Raw genomic sequence first — 14320 nt, 5'->3', positions numbered from 1 at the left:
CCACGAAGGTGGCGGTCTTATGCTATGGACAGGGAGACAGAAAAACTGGGGACAAAAAAGACACAGCAGGGAGTGGATACAGAAAAGACACAGAGGGGAAATGAGGTGAATGCTGAAATGAGGTGAACCATGAGCATAAAACCAAGTCCCTTCAAGTTAAAGGTGCATCAGAAAGTGAGGACGGTCCAAAAAATTGTCAAAATAAACAATCTTTCTATCCTTGTTGTTTGCTATAGCCAACATGTTGGTGTGTACCCCCTGGTTTTGATCCAAGGACTCTTTGGATCAATGTGATCAATCCAACCACAGCAGATTCAGAGCAAGGTTATTTTACTGTTTATTTTTGTGGTTAATTGAGGGCCCGGGGATATGAAAATTGAAATGTGATATTCATACCTCATCATGTTTAACATCGCAGATGTGGTGCTGTCGATGACATATTCAGGAAATAATGAGGTGAAATTTCCATCAGGGTGGGTTTTCAGATACAGAAACCTTGAAGAGGAACAGTGTAACTCTTAATGTGACTCAGTTGTGGAACTAGAGTCACTGTCAGTGTTGCACTGAGTCGTAGTGCTGGACAAAACGGAACAACAACATATTTCCTCCCGGTATTGTTGCAGATTTTGGATACAAACTGAGTTTACACTGGTAGTTCCAGCATCCAGGAAGCAGCCATGAGCCTGCACTCTATCTCACTGACATTTTCCATTTTCATTGCGGAGTCTAATGTAGTGTAGGGTCCTCAGAAAGATAGAACTGCAAGTACCTGCTCTCACACACAGCAACACAGAGAGAGAGAGAGAGAGAGAGAAAAAAAGAGAGATAAACTAGTCCTTGTAGTGAAAACGCAGTGTTAATTTTGTTTTTGAATGAATAATAAGGCCAGTTTATTCCACAAAGGTCAGCGTGAGTCTCATTATTCATCACAATAGTCACTTAAGTGAGACATCAAAGAGAAGCTGGGCTACCACCGCTGCTCCTGCGTCTCCATCTGACTGCGTTCGTGCTTCATCAAAACATTCAGGTTAAGGTCTGTGGCTACAGCGAGAGGGAGAGAGGGAGAGAGAGAGAGAGAGAGAGAGAGAGAGAGAGAGAGAGAGAGAGAGAGAGAGAGAGAGGTTTGCTTTGGCTGTGATTTTGACAAAACTAATTGATTTTAAAATCTCTTTGAAGTCAGGGGAGTGTGAAGCATTAAATAGCCCGGTGGTTACAGTTTTTGTTCTCACACACACTTTCGTACTCATACTGGGCTTTTGGTGCTTTATTTCAGTCCGTCAATCCAGTCTGTTATAAATCCTGTTCTATCCTCACACACATAAACCGTATAATTCTTATGCTCACATGCGTTTCAAAACGTATTTAAAATAGGCTAAAGAATGATATATGCTACTGTGTGTTAAACAAACCCACATCTTCCTTTTTTTAATTAAAATGATAAAAAAAACTCCACTTAAGATATGTGGTTGCCTCTGTCCCAGGACAGTGCTACTGTGGTAATTATAGTCTCTTAGAACTGAAGAGATTTATGCCAAATATATATTAAACAAATGTCTATACGTCATTATTGTATCAAATCCATCTCTTTTTGTATTTTTCAGCATCCAAAGATTATCTCTCACTTAACCAGACTTTCATTTTAACCTCAGGGTCCTCATAAAACAAATCCTATTAGCCAGACAATTTTCACCCTGATAACATGCTCAAAATGTCTTCCTCATTTGGTTAAATTGACATTTTTCCCTTATTGAAAATAAACAATGCTTCTTTCCCTCTGTACTTTACAAACTTATGCAAAATACGTAATAATAATAAGAGAATAGTGATGTTTTCCATTAACTCCCCGATTCTGCATGCCTACGTCGTAAGTCATGATACTGAACCCCAAATGGCCTCTGATGGCTCAAAGAACGGGCTGCACAGAGATGCATTACATTATTGTGAATAGCAAAACTGCACTGTGAAGCACTTTGAGTGGTCATCAAGCTGCTTTATAAAAGACAAACAATTTACTATTCAGTGCCATGTGATGTCCTTGCAACACCTTTGGTTCAGATATGGCTTTGCAGCTTTTGTTACATGCCATCATCTCTCTCTTCTTTCTCTCTGCACTTTACTAACTCAGGCATATATCCTCAGCAAAGGTACCCTGTAGGTATGCTTTTTTGCTTTTGTGTTTTTTCTCCTAATTTTAGCAGAAGCACATTTGATAGAATCTTTGCACCCAATCATAAAATAATCTGATCTTTTCCATTTGTTTGTCGGAGAGATGAGTCAGGAGGCAGAAGGAGAACAGCTCAGCACTCAGAGACGGGTGTGTTCTGCTGCCAGAGACAACCCAGTGGCAGGTGCTGCATGCAAACAGCTAAGACAGGATGCAAAAAGGCTTTCCCTTATTTTAATCACACATGCAGCGATACATACACACCAGTACACACACAGGCTCCCCTCCCGTCCTTACTGTACACGTGCCTGCACAGCAGACATTCAGCCTGCTCATCACTAGTGTCTTTGATGGCTCGGTATCGGAGGTGTCAGCACTGTGGATCGCGCAGAATAATTTTCCTGCTGTGATTCATTCTGTAATGAGGTGTTTGATGGACATGTTTTTTACATAAGAAGTAGAGGCACCTTCATTGTGACCTGATTTTTATGCAGGGATCTCATCTTACAGCTGAGTAACCAAGAAATGGACACGTGGAAACTCTCTAGCGTCATAGGATGGAGATCAAGGAGATAAGGATTTTCTCCAGTTTCACAGAGATCAAAGATCAGCCAGAGATGTAAGGAAATCTGTGTCATGCACATTAGCATGGAGTTATATCACTTTCCTACCCTGGAAGGATACTGCACTGCTGCAACGTTTGAAAGCACAATGCTGGTCTGAGAATGAAGATGGGTCATCTCTACATTTAATTTTAGATTGTTACAAGATTTTGTAAAGAAGATCTTCTGTCCATATACAGGAAGTATTCGTTTATTATCTTATGTGAATGCATGAAGAACCTACAGCTATACTAATAAACTTTTGAGCCATCTTCACACCTGTTTCTCTCTGCTGCAGCCGAGTGCCACCACGCTCACCCTCACATCATTACCGTGGTGATTATGTGTGTTCATTATGGTCTGGCAGTGTTCCTGCAATCTCAGGACTCCAACAGTTAACCTGGGAGGAGACAGAGCATGGGGCCTTAACGTGGGACGAGCCATTAGCCTGCAGGGAGCAATCAAAGACCTTCCTCTAAATAGGGAATGGTGGATTTGGCTCGGCTGGTTGAGCTGGGGATGGCCAGGCTCGCCTGAGCATCATTACAGTCAACATCTGCCCGATGGAAACCTGCCCACGAGGCCTGTTGTTAGCTTCTCATCACAGAGACACTTTGAACAGCAGGCTACGAAACTTCGAAGGCTTCAAGTTGTGGCTGCACTTGTAAGACATAATGTTCCTCTCTGCTTTAGGTGAGAAGCCAAATCTCAATGTCCTTACTTTACAACAACATTTTTTTGGGGTTTAAAACTCACTCAAGACCTAATAATCAATCAAAAGATAATATTAAGAGATGAAAAATCAATTAACCAATACATATTACCTGATTTGGCAGTTCCTCTCCAGTTAGAAGTCTCAAAACTTTTCAAAATAAAGGCTCTGTAAATTCAGCATTGTAGCAACATAACGAACACTATGCTTTTACTTTCAGATATATTTTCAATTAGGTTGATTATTATTATTATTATTACTATTATTATTATTATTATTATTATTATTATTATTATTATTATTATTATTATTATTTATTTGGCCCTAGAAAAAAAAGAAACCTATATCATTTCTTTCTCAGTTCTACAGTGGGCTGTTGCTGCTGTACTACTAGAATTTTATAAGCAAGCACCCACACACACACACACACACACACACACACACACACACACACACACACACACACACACACACACACACACACACACTCTCCAGTCTCTCTTCCTATCTGCTCTGTGTCTCTCTCCCTATCTCTGTGAAGGTTGGATAATGACACTTCCAGATGGTTTGCCTACTGTGTGTGTGTGTGTGTGTGTGTGTGTGTGTGTGTGTGTGTGTGTGTGTGTGTGTGTGCACTGCCTCTGTTCGAAAAGGATCTTTGGACTTCCTCTGACAATAGAATCAGTCCAGTCAGCACAGCTGTCGATCTGCCGCCAGCACGTCTCGATTAATCCCAGCGTCGTGCGGCACAGTTTTGGCCCATGCTCTCCTCCACTGCTCCATTTATTCTTGCTTTCTTAATCTATCAGTCTTTTCCACTGTTTCTCTCCCTCTGTTCTCTTACACATTCTCATTCTCCCTCTGTTTCCACTTTCACTCTGATCCCTTTCCTTCTCCTCCCACTCCTCCTTGCTTGCTCTCTCGCTTCTTAATCTCCACCCTTCTGCTCCATCATTGTTTTCTCCCAGTTCCTTCTCCCTCTCCTCTTCCCTCCATTCTCCTTCCCTCATTGCTGTGTAACAGACAGTGACATGTTTGCCAGTTCCTCTGCTCTCTATTCTCATAAGGAATTACGGTCCTGACCCAGTTCCACATGCCGCTGCTGCCTCATCTACGAGCCTCTGGAATAATGTGTGTCACAAACGGCCACAGAAAGATCTTAACTACCTGCAGCCACTTTCTGAAAAATATTTATAATTTGATTAAGTAACTTCTTTGTTCTGACGTGTAAAACATTTTTTGGAGCCATGCTTTTTTACCTTGGTGGTGCATCTATGATAAAAAACCTTTGACAAACATTGAAGAAACAAAGTCCTAAGGCTCTATGCTGCAGTATTGGTGTCCCTCAGAGCAAATGTAGTAACAAGCATTTTTATTCCCAAAGCTTTTTAGAACTACAAAATGTGTTTGAACAATTTCAAAAACATATTCATTGACTTGTGGCTTTGCTCAAAGATATCAAGCTAAAAAAGAAATCAATAACTGATGATTCAAGGAGTAGTGGATGGATGGGGAGACACAGTTGGCCCCTTTATACCCCCTGATTTAGAAACCATCACCATCTTCTGGACCAACATCAGGACTCACTGATAATGATTGAGAAAATGAAATAACCGATCCCTTTGTCAACAATTGACCACTTGCAAAGTAGATAAAATCTAATTATGCACAGTAGGGATATACGATTTTAACATGAAAGGCAATTTTATTTATAAAGCACCATTGAGGTAGATTCAAGGTGCTGCACAGGGACAGCAAATTAAAAGGAAACAATATAAAGTTTGAAATCACAGTTTAATAGTAAAAACAGATAAAAGAAAATAATAAGAATCTGAATCTCAAGATTTAAAAATAGTTGATATTATATTTATTACCTATTTATTATAATTAATATGAATGAAATAGCTAGGAATTTAGAATGAACTGAAATACAATGATGGTATGACAATATAAAATAGCTTGGTTAAATTAATTTGTGAATAAAACAGTAAAGCATCGGCTTGCTGCTCCTTCAATGCGAGCTAACCACTCAACGAAATTTGTGAAGCAAAATGTATTTACTTGATTCTTGTTGTTCTGGGTCTGTGCCCTCATGGTTGAGTGCACTTATCGTAAGTCGCTTTGGATAAAAGTAAATGGTAAACAGATTTGTATTTATATAGCGCTTTTCTAGTCTTGATGACCACTCAAAGCGCTTCACAGTACAGTTTGCCTTTCACCCATTCACACACCCATTCGTACAGTGCATCTACTGGCAGCACTTGTTTTGTTCTATGAGGGGCAATTCAGGATTCAGCATTTTGCCCAAGGACACTTCAGCAGGCAGATGGGCAAAACTAGGGATCAAACATATGGTTGGAAGACGAACGCTCTACCACTCAGCCTTCCTTTAACAAAACGTGTCAGCTAAATTCAATGTAATGTAAAAACAAATACCTGGACCACACACACACACACACACACACACACACACACACACACACACACACACACACACACACACACACACACACACACACACATTCACACACTGACAGTAGACTTGGCAGTGTAACATGGACCAGAGCCATAATCTCTGGATGCCACATTTCTCTGGGTTCTGTGACATTGCAGAACTTGAGCCTCAGAGAGTTTCACACCCGGAGTTGACTGTCTGCTGAGTCTGTGTTCCCACACCACCACACTGGCTAGTGTTGTGTAGCTGCCTTCGCGTCTAGTCTGACAGCAGCTTCATATGATGCATAGTTTCATCCACCCGTCAGGAGGGACTGAGACTTCTGCAGTGCTTCCTCATATTGAAAAATAATTAAAAGTAGAGTTTTTAGATGATTGGTGAAGGTGGCAGGCAGCAGTAACGGACACTTCTAAAGGGAACATTGAACTGACTCTGATTGAGAGGACACCTGAAGTGTTGTTGTGAAGGAGCCTGTTCAGGTAAGTGGCACCAACAGAAGTAGAAACAGATGTGACTGCTTTCACACAAGCCCCATGTCTTACTATTCCATTTCTCTAATGGACTTCCCTGCTGATTGGGAGAAATCAACGCACTTGAACTAATTTGATTTTGCAACATTAATGACATGTTAATGCTTTTATTGAGGAAAAGCTGCTGTTTGTGCATCACAGCAGAGTTCCCACATTTCAGTATGTCGGCAAATAAAGCATTTTTATAGTGCTTTACATTTGTAGCTTTAGTAATATTTTGAGGTTAACTTTCTCATCTCCTATTTTCTTTACCAGCCTTCCTTTCACAAATTTGGCTTAAAATACTTGTAGATATTATGCCTAATAAATTTGGGCTGCATACTTACCTACCTTTTTTGAATTACTTTCTTTCTTTTTTTTAAATGCTTTTTTGTTTAGAAATGGGGGAAAAACTTCTCCCCATAACTGAATAGTAAAAACATTTTGTCCTTACAGAGACATTTTACCCTTTGTTTTACATTTGATTTAATATCACAATAGGGGATTAATATGGTTTTATTATAAACCTCAGAATCAGGCAAACATTTGCGATGGCTTCTCGAATCAGATTTGGGGAATTGAGCCAAATGTGACTCAATGGATGAGGTGTTGATTTTTTAAGAGCAATTCCTCCTCAGGTGCTTGTTCTTTTAAAGTGACTCCACAGGTCATATTGTGGTTGTTTGGATATGTTATCAGCCTGCCTGCTCATCAGACAGATCATCAGTAATTGTGAAACCATGCTGTGTATTTTACCAGGCTGATAACTGCAGTGACCTAATTTCCCCAAGGTCGTCACAGTTTCATCCTGTCGCTCAATAAATTATCTGTGTCTGATCTGATGGTGATGTGTTATTGGCCTGTAATTAACAACTCTGCCACTCATGTGAACAGACACGTGGCTAGAATTGAAAATGCAGAGTTAACTGAGATACCTGTTGACTAGCATCCAACTAGATAACCCCAAACTGTAAATATAACTTAGCACGATCCAATTGTCCATCTTCACCTCTTTCCACTTCAACCAGTGAGCTATTGGAGTTCCCAGTATTCAGTCTTTTTGATCATGGGAATAAACTCTGAGAGCTTTCTTTCCTCAGTCTGTCCATATTGGATGTGTTGCTTTATATTTACTACTTTGCCTTGTAAAACCTGAAACTTTATTGATTGAACACCTGCAAATAGTATCATTAGCAATCTAGAGAAATACAGCTTTAACCACTCATGAGCTGCATGACTTTTTACAGTTAATTCAGCACCAAGAACATTTAAAAGAGGAATAATGAAGAAATAGTTGACGATGTTATGATTCTGCACTGGCTGTGAAGCAATGAGAGACTTCATGTTGGGAATTTTGATTTATGAACTGTTGTGTGTGGCCTCTTGGATTTTTTAATATGTCTTTGTTTGCCCTGTAGTTTTTACATCACATTTATGTTTTATTTTGAAACTTCATTCTTTGTGTGCTTTCACTTTGCCTCCTGTGTTTGTCCAGTGTCCCACCCATGATCTTCTGCACCTTTTCCAATGTGTTTCACCTGTGATCAGTTATCCCTGCCTCCCTTATAGTCTGTGTTTCTTATTGTCTTTGTAAGGTCATATGGTCAGTTTGATTAGTTTCAGTCCTGTTAATCCTGCCCTGTTTCCCAGTTTAACCTATGATTTGCTGCTTGAGTGTTTCAGTGTTGAATTACCCTATTCTGAGTTGTTTGAGACTGTCAGCCTCTTATTCTATTGAATTAAACTTTGCCTGGCTTCTGCAGTTGGCTCCTCCTTGGCAATCGGGACAGAGCGTCCTGCACACACATGCATTATACTCTGTACAGCTTGTTTACACTGATTGTTTACTGTTCTTTAATTAGCTGAGCTAAGTGGGCAGCATTTTCCCTCGACACGGCTGTGTGGTGTTTGGAGATTATTGTTCTTTGTTTAGGTAGACTTCTAAAACCTACCATCATAACTCACCTCCACCAAAATTACATCTGTTACTCACTAAGCGTAAATCTTGGAACAGAGAGGAATAATGCTAATTTCATCACCCTCATGCTGTACAAAAATATGATGCTTGATACTCATTTAATGTAGGATCATGTGAGCATGTGGAAGTCCTGTATTGTACGTGTTGTCTCTTGACATTTCGCCAATAGGAAAGCTTTGTAAAAGAAAAACATGTCCTGCCCCAATTAATAACTGTCACATATTGTATTTTTCAAGTCTAATAAGTGTTTGGTCGCTACTCTGCTAGTAAAATGTAACTTTTTCAGATATGGACAGTGATTAATATATGAAATAATCATGTTGGTCCAAGTAACTTTAGATAACAAGTTATAATAAAAAATGAAATGTCATTTGTCATTGGGTGCCACCTAGCAGAGGAGTTGTTACCATTGCCTCTATATGCAACATGAAAAAATCATTACTGAGATACAGTTATGACTTCTGTACTTGTTATAGTGAAACCAAAGGAAGTCAGTCATGCCAACACATAGTTTTGTAAAACAAAATCCAAACAGAGACGCAGTTACGATACCGTGAAAGCGAACTGGATAACTTGGGTTCAACAGGAAGAACCAAAACTACCAAACACATTCACTCTGTATACTCACTGTCCATCCCTATGTTTAGAGTCACATCAATTATTTAAGCCATTCCCTGGTATTAGTGTTCGATGCCTCAGATGGCAGACTAGTGGAGTGAGTTCACTGGTGACCAGCACTTGCAAAGCTGCGAACCAATGGGGATGTTACCCTATGACTGTGAATATGGCAGAAGTGAGACAACTTCAGCATCGATGGCTGAAAAGCTGCTAAGGAAGGGGAAGTAAAAATAGATGAGTGAGGGAGTGATTAGTGGAGTATTTTAAATCAATTTTAATTATGTTGTTACTTTTGCATCTGAAGTCAGTTTCTTGGTTTCAAATTCTGTTTGATTTTTTAAAACAAATTCCTCATATCTAAAAATTCTAGCTACTAACTAAATACTACTACTCCTGCATACATTTTTCTCAGGAAAGGGAGTACATTTGTTGCAACTTGCTGTGAGACACAAGAATCACAACCAAATAAAATATATTTTAAACTCAAAGGTTCAAATAAAAACAAATAGATTGGTTTTCTCCATCTCAAAGCTATCCCAAGATGATCTCTTCCCCCTTTTCTCCACACTCTCCATTCTGCAGGGGCGATGCATTTCTCTGTGTGGTTGTTGCTGGTGATCCTTTGGGTGGCACAGTCTGTGGAGAGCTGTCCTGACGTCTGTAAATGCTCCAGGAAGTCTGGTCCAGAAAAGTCAGAGGTCACCTGTCACAGGACGGGTCTTCTGGATTTCCCCTCCGATCTGCCTGCCGATGCTTGGATCCTCAAACTTGGTGGGTACCTCACACTAATGAGAATTAACCCCAAGATTGTTGTGCTGTTTAGGATATGATAGTTATAGGACATGATTCAATGAGTAACCAACTTCCCTACGGGTGTGTAAAGGTGAGAATGGTATCACAGACCTGAAGGCTGACGTTCTGAGATCAACTCCAAAGATTGAGAGTGTCAACCTGGAACGAAACGTCATCGAGTCCATCCACCCTCAGGCCTTCTCCGGTGCAAAACAACGTATGCTTCTCAATCTTTACAGAAACCACATCACCAGCCTTCCACCGAGGGGATTCAAGGTAAAGGATGTGGAGTGGGAGGGGTTTCATACGCTGACACAATAATCTGACCACAGAAACTTTTATTTTTCCATATCTGTAGGACCTCCTGAACCTACGCTTCCTTATGTTGGGACAGAACCAGATAGGTGTCCTCAAAGCTGAGATGTTTGCTGGTTTAAGGAACCTGTCAGATCTTGATCTTCCTCTCAATGTGCTCACCTCTCTCCCATCAAATGCCTTCAAGCCTCTCACCGCCCTCAAAGTTCTGGACCTTTCTATGAACCTCATCCAGAGGATGTCTCCCAAGGCCTTCAATGGCCTCAGGCAGCTCATGTTTCTCAACTTGGACAATAACAGGTCACAACACATTGATGTACATGCATATCTAGCGATTACAAAAGCAGACTGACTTTGCAGGTAGTGTAAACGAGAATCAAATTTCTCTAATGGGGATTGTTAGGTCCGAATCAATGATGTGTTTGAAGTTCATGATTGAGAACAAAGTCAGAAAGTGTAACAGTGCTTCTTTTAATTATAAAACCAAGAACTAAAAAGCAAAAGACAAAGACAAAAAAGATCTCATGGTCATCCAGGTATCACTTGATGGGTCACCTCACTTACTGACTATTTTGAATCCCCTCACCCAAACAGTGACTATTAAGCTCAGTTAGTCTGTAGAGCTTTGAATCTGGAAATGTGCACTTCATTATTGTTGTGGTAGCCAGTCGTAGACAATTGATTTATTACTTTTGAATCTACATCCTTTTTATTTATTTACAGCATTTATAAAATATATTAGGGAAAAAAATATTATAAGTTTGCCTATTTGTGATTAATGAGTAGCTTAATGAATGACTTATACTAAAATATAGTAATTAGCAGATTTGTCACAAATTTGAAAGTCATTCAGGCATGTTTGAACCAGAAAACGATGATGAAGAATAAGTGCTGATTATACTGAATCTTCCATAAGTCAATGTGTCAGAATAGTAATGTACTGTATATATAACTCTTTAAATTAGAAATGTAAAAGGAAGACATAACATAAGCCTTTAAATTGCTTACCCCATTAAACAGTAATGTGTTGCTAAAGTTAGATAAGTACCATAGCTTGTAAAATCTCTTCATACTTCTCGTAATGCATCAGGGGGAAGCAGCCTGAATCTTTTTTGAAAGGTCACAGGTAGACTTCAGTTTCAAATTGGAAATTCTCATAATAAGTCATGAGATATGATGATAAGAAAATGTCCGGGACATGTTAATAAGGTTAAAAACTTGATTTTGAATTGAGGGAGCCATTACAGTATCATGTCTCACCCTATTGGTTGATAAAGATACTCTGAATTTCTCTCCATATCCAGTCTGAAGACCATTCCTCCTGGAGCCTTCAAACCGCTGCAATCTCTGGAGATGTTGGTCCTAGACAACAACCTTCTCTTCTCCCTGAGGCCGTCATCTTTGGATGGCCTGGACAACCTACAGGTAATATACTGTCTTGTTATGGTTTAAACAGACAGATGAGAAAGTCAGATAGAATCATTCTCATTTCAAGCTTAATGATATGCAATGTAAAACAATCCACTTTTTACAGAACAGAACAATTAGGCGACCTTCCTATTAATTATGTTGACAATCACTGGATTCAGCTACCTCTTTAGCTATATATGTTCTCATTACCATTGCTTTGCACAAAACTTTCCCAGTCTACATTCCTCCTCTAAACATAAGTAAATGTGCTGACTAACGAACCAGGAGCTCTACCTGAGGAAGAACAATCTGGAGCACCTGCCACCTGATGTGTTCAGGAACATGCCCAAGCTTTCTCAGCTGGCTCTCAGTGGAAACCGCCTGAAGACAGTGGATGGAAACATGTTCACCCATATGCCCAGTAAGACTAATGCCAGCAGGGGGTCTTCTCACCGTCCCATTTTCACAGATGATTGATGAGTTCATCATTTACTGATGCAGCATAATTCACTGTAGTAATAATCTTTCTTGTCCGACTCTTCAGACCTGAAGAAGCTGCACATCCATGACAATCCGTGGCGTTGTGACTGTAACCTCAGCTCCTTGGTGCAGTGGATGGGACAGACCAAGGCCACCTTGTCTCCTCGGTCTGCCCTGAAATGCTTGAGCCCTCCAGAGCTCCAAAACAAGAGCGTCGCCAGCCTCAAGGACGACCAACTGCTCTGCCGTGCCTAGCGCCAGACAACCTTGAAAAATACCCCGTTCTCGGCTCTGACCTTGAGAGATTCAGATAGCAAACTTTTATTCAACAATTTTTTTTAGAGTGAACTTGTTTCTTGTCTGATTTCTTAAAGCTGCAAAGTAATCAATAGGTTTCAATGAAATATACAGTATCTCCTCTTCTTTATAAGCAACATATAGACGTTTTAAGCTAGGAATCTTGCATGAAATATTAGCCTTTTTGAAACTTTGGCTTGATCTCCATGTATTTCAGGTTTAAAGCCAAAAGATATCGATGTGATTTCAACCCATGCTGGACCATGAAACTCTTGAACTGCAGTAAAAGTACAAAAAAAGAAGAAAAACCTGTAACAATGTTTTTACTGAGCACAAAAGCTGCGTCTCATCAAAGTATTTTCCACAAGCGAACTAAAGGCGCTGCTCTTTATCTGCAATGTCAAGACTGACATAATATTCATTGCCACTCAATGTCACACTAGAGTCAGCAACACTGACCAAACACTGTTTTACAAAAAAGAGAAACCGGTTCATCATGAAAGCACAACAGCTTCATTGAAGATAACCCAGGGAGGATGAACACAAAGTTTAACTATGCAGCATAGACAGTATATGAAAAGCTCTGTACACAAGGTCAAGCACTCAAACAGTAAAGTTTTTCTCAAGCAAAGTACAAGTGCTGTTCTTTATCTGCAAATTCAACCCATTAAAGGTAATATTAAGAATATTCATTCCCACTAGATGTCTGCAAATCACAGATCAGAATAAATGCTATGTTGGCCACACCTCCCGCTCTCTGTATGGTCTCAGCAAGTTGTGTGTACATAAGAGCCAAGAAGAAAAGCAAATACCACACTCGTTTTAGGCATTATTATACATTTTTGGACTTTACTTGCTGCAGTGCAGACTGGGTAAATGATTTTTGTCTTCTCAACAATGTGTTCTGCTAAAAGCTGCAATTAACTTGTAGCTGCAGTGTTTCTGGTTTAGCAGCACTGTGGAGTTGTGTTGTAAACAAAAACACTGGATTTCTGCAGCAGAGTTACTACATTGCAAACATACAAACACACACACACACACACACACACACACACACACAGACACACACACACACACACACACACACACACACACACACACACACACACACACACAATATGACAACTTATTTTTCTGCTCATTTCTCCACTTTATCTTTTAATATAATTGTTTGTTGGCTGCTATATTATTGTAGAACATCTCTCATAGCTAACCTTTAATATCATAATCTCATATTGCCTGTCGTACAATAACTGTACAGGATTGGAAAGTGAGGGATTACAGTGGGATTATATTAATTACTGCCAGGAAGAAGCTCAGCTAAAATCTAAGAATTAGGACAGTGTTGGATAATACAATTTCATTGAAAATGTAATCTCTAAATTAAACTATAGTGAGCCTGGGATCCAGGCTGATACTGCAAAGTAGCTAAGCAGCAATATACCAAATGGCCAAAAGAATGTGGACGTGTCTCTTTCCAAAACTGTGGGCAGTAATTTGAATCTATATCAACCTCCAATCATCTGGTTGTTCCCTAGGTTTTGTTTACTAGCTGCAAAGGCATGCTCCAAGCTCCATTAGTAAGGGTCCATAGATGTTGAGTGATTGATGGCTCCCAGTGAAATCTCCCTGTCAGAGGTGTTGGCTGGGATTTTTCCGTCAAGGAAGCGCTCCACTGAGAACTGTTGCAAAGTAAATGGAATCACTAAGTTAGTCCTCGATGAGCTCCCGGCTTTGTTCCCTACTTGCTATCATGTTGAACTCCCCTTTTCTAAAAGAAAGCATATACAAAGAAAAGCCACCTCTCCTGCAGTGTCTGCTGCTGCTGCACATCTTCTAACTGTCAGTGCACCTGCACCGCGCTTCACACTATGATATGCAATTACTGTACCGCAACCTCCCCTAAACCTACCTCTGTCAGACACTCACTCATCATCGCACATCCACAGGAGGGAAAGAGGCGGGGAGAGTTTGAACACTCTGTGGAT

The sequence above is a fragment of the Limanda limanda genome, chromosome 18 (assembly GCF_963576545.1).
Source record: "Limanda limanda chromosome 18, fLimLim1.1, whole genome shotgun sequence".
NCBI classification, from domain to species: Eukaryota; Metazoa; Chordata; class Actinopteri; order Pleuronectiformes; family Pleuronectidae; genus Limanda; species Limanda limanda.
This window is presented reverse-complemented; position numbering follows the sequence as displayed.